This window comes from Saccopteryx leptura, chromosome 3 (assembly GCF_036850995.1).
Source record: "Saccopteryx leptura isolate mSacLep1 chromosome 3, mSacLep1_pri_phased_curated, whole genome shotgun sequence".
NCBI lineage: Eukaryota > Metazoa > Chordata > Mammalia > Chiroptera > Emballonuridae > Saccopteryx > Saccopteryx leptura.
The window spans coordinates 125,057,940-125,061,082 of NC_089505.1; the positions used below are offsets into that span (position 1 = coordinate 125,057,940).

Sequence of the window (3,143 nt, forward strand, 5' to 3'; positions counted from 1 at the left end):
GCTGTAAAAAATAAATTTTTGTTGTTTATAAGTCAACCAGTCTGTGATACTTTGTTATATTATAGTAGCACAAATGGACTAACATACATCATTTTCTGGTTTTACTACTGGAGTAATGCTGACCTCATAAAATGAATTGGGAAGTGCTCCCTCTTTATTTGTTTTCTGAAAGAATTTATATAGAACTGGTATTATAACTTTTTCTTTCTTTTTTAAATTTAATTAAATTTAATTTTTAGAGAGAGAGAGAGAGAGAGAGAGAGAGAGAGAGAAAAGGACAGACAGAAACAGAGACAAGAAAGGAGAGAGATGAGAAGCATCAACTCATAGTTGCAGCACCTTAGTTTTTCATTGATTGCTTTTTCATATGTGCCTTGACCGGCATGGGGGTTGGCTCCAGTTGAGCCAGTGTCCCCTTGCTCAAGGCAGCAACCATGGGGTCATGTCTATGATCCCACGTTCAAGCCTGTGACCCTGTGCTCAAACTGGTGAGCCTGTGCTCAAGCTGGAGAACTCAGGTTCTTGAAACTGATCTGGGTCCTCAGTATCCCAGGACAACGTTCTATCCACTGCGCCACCACCTGGTCAAGTGGCATTATAACTTTCTTAAATGTTTGGTAGAATTCACCAGTGAAGACTTCTAGGCCTGGAGACTTCTTCGTGGCAAAGTTTTACCTATAAATTCAAATCTAAAAACAGATATAGGACTATTAGGCAGTCTATTTCTTATTTAGTAAGCTTTGGTAGTTTATATCTTTTAAAGAATATGTGAATTTTATTTTCGTTGTTAAACCTGTTGAAAATAAATTGGTTGTAATATCGTCTTGTATTTTTTTTATGTCTGTAGCATATGTAGTTATGTTGCCTCTTACATTCCAGTATTGGCAATTACTATCTGCTCTCCCTTTCATTTATGTATTTTGATCAATTGAATATATCAACTATACTGAACTTTTCAAAGAACCAGCTTTGGCTTCATTATTTTTAGTTTCTCTATTTTCAATTTCACTGATTTCTGCTCTTAACATTCTTATTTTCTTCTTTATGCTTCCTTTTGGTTTAGTTTTCCTCTATTTCCTAAAGTGGAAGCTTAGATTATTGATTCAAGACATTCCTTGTTTCTAAAAGAAACAGTTTCTCAAATTTCCCTGAATGCCACAAATTCTGATATGTTGTTTTTTTTTCAGTCAATTAAACATATTTCTAATTTCCTTTGTGACTTCTTGTCTGACCTATGGGCTATTTCAACTGTGGTCAGGAAATATACTTTGTATTATTTCAGTTGAGATCAAATACATACGTCATATCAATAAATATAAGTGGGACTGTGGAGCTGGTGAAAAAGGATAAGGACTAAGCAGAACAATCAAACAAAAAATTCCTGGAGACATACAACAGTATGGTGACTGCCAGAGAGAAAAAGGGGTGGGGGAAGATAGAGGAGGATAAAGTGAGGATAAAGGGTGATGGAAGCAGTCTTGACTTGGGGTAGTGAACACATAATATAATACACAGATGATGGATTATAGAATTGTACACCTGAAGCCTATATAATTTTATTAACCAATGTCAATAAATTCAATAAAAAGTAAAAAATGATTCTCCAAGGGATCAAAAAAAAAAAAATGTAAATGGACTTAATTCACCTAAATAAAGAAAGATTTTCAATTTCAGGGTAAAACAAAGGTCAATATATGCTTTATTTAAGAGACATATCTAAAATACAGTGAGCCAGAAAGCTTAAAAATAAAAGGATGGACAGACATACCAGGCAAATACAAACAACAAGAAAGCAAGGTATATGATTCTAATATCAAAGTAGAATTCATGCCAAAAACATTAAATGAAGCAAAGAAGGATACTTCCTATGCTTAAAGCAACAATGAAGTATAAAAGTTAGAAATTATATGAACCAACTAACACCACAACTTCATAAATAATTTACCTTCATAAATTTGTACTTAAAAGAGGTGAAATAAAAAAAAATAGAAACACACTAATTGTATGAATCTATAACATATGATTCTTAATTCAAGACATGGCAATTTAAACAAAAGATGTAAGAATAAAAAAGTCCTAAAAAAATATAATAAGTATGTAGCTCTAATGCATATATCAAAATTCACACTCTGGCCCTGGCCGGTTGGCTCAGTGGTAGAGCGTCGCCCTGGCGTGCAGAAGTTCCGGGTTTGATTCCCGGCCAGGGCACATAGGAGAAGCGTCCATCTGCTTCTCCACCCCTCCCCCTCTCCTTCCTCTCTGTCTCTCTCTTCCCCTCCCGCAGCCGAGGCTCCATTGGAGCAAAGATGGCCCGGGCGCTGGGGATGGCTCCTTGGCCTCTGCCCCAGGCGCTAGAGTGACTCTGGTGGGCAGAGCGACGCCCCGGAGGGGCAGAGCATCGCCCCCTGGTGGGCAGAGCGTCGCCCCTGGTGGGCGTGCTGGGTGGATCCCGGTGGGGCGCATGCGGGAGTCTGTCTGACTGTCCCTCCCGTTTCCAGCTTCAGAAAAAAAAAAAAAAAAAATTCACACTCTGATAGTAGAAAATATACCTGCTTCTCAAGTGCACATGAGCATTTATGAAAGTAAGTCACATATTGAGTCAACAAAAATCTCAACAAATACCATATATTTATTACAAATAACATTCTTTTATTCCATTTTTAAGAACACTAGAAATCAATAAAAAAAAAAACAAAAAAAAAACCAGAAAGCTTCTTACAACTACAAATTTTAAAACCCTCTAGCAAATAACTCTTGGCTGAAAAGGAAAATACAAATGAAAATTCCAGAATTTCTTGGAAAACAATAATGGCTAGTGCTCATTTTGGCAGCATAGTACTAAAATTGGAACAATATAGAGAAGATTAGCATGGCCTCTGTGCAAAGATGACATGCAAATTCGTGAAGTGTTTTGTATTAAAAATAAGTAAAATAATGTCTAGATGTCAGAATCTAAGTGACATAATAGTAGTGACCAGAGAAAAATAAAAGAATAAAAATATATGACTTAATTTTTCAACTCAAGTAGAAAAAGAAAACTCAAATGAAAACAAAAGGAAGACATAATAAATACAAATGCAGACACTATTGAGGTAGAGTACAGGGAAACTATATAACAAATAAATTAAAATTTCTGTTTCTTT

The 3,143-nt window shown here is 35.8% G+C and overlaps 1 non-coding gene across 1 annotated transcript; it reads left to right on the forward strand.

Annotated features, from left to right (window-relative positions):
• Positions 1-2,816: 2,816 nt before the first annotated feature.
• On the forward strand, positions 2,817-2,921 carry LOC136401965 (U6 spliceosomal RNA). Its single transcript, XR_010750886.1, has one exon. It is a non-coding gene; the product is annotated as a U6 spliceosomal RNA (small nuclear RNA).
• The last annotated feature ends 222 nt before the right edge of the window (positions 2,922-3,143 follow it).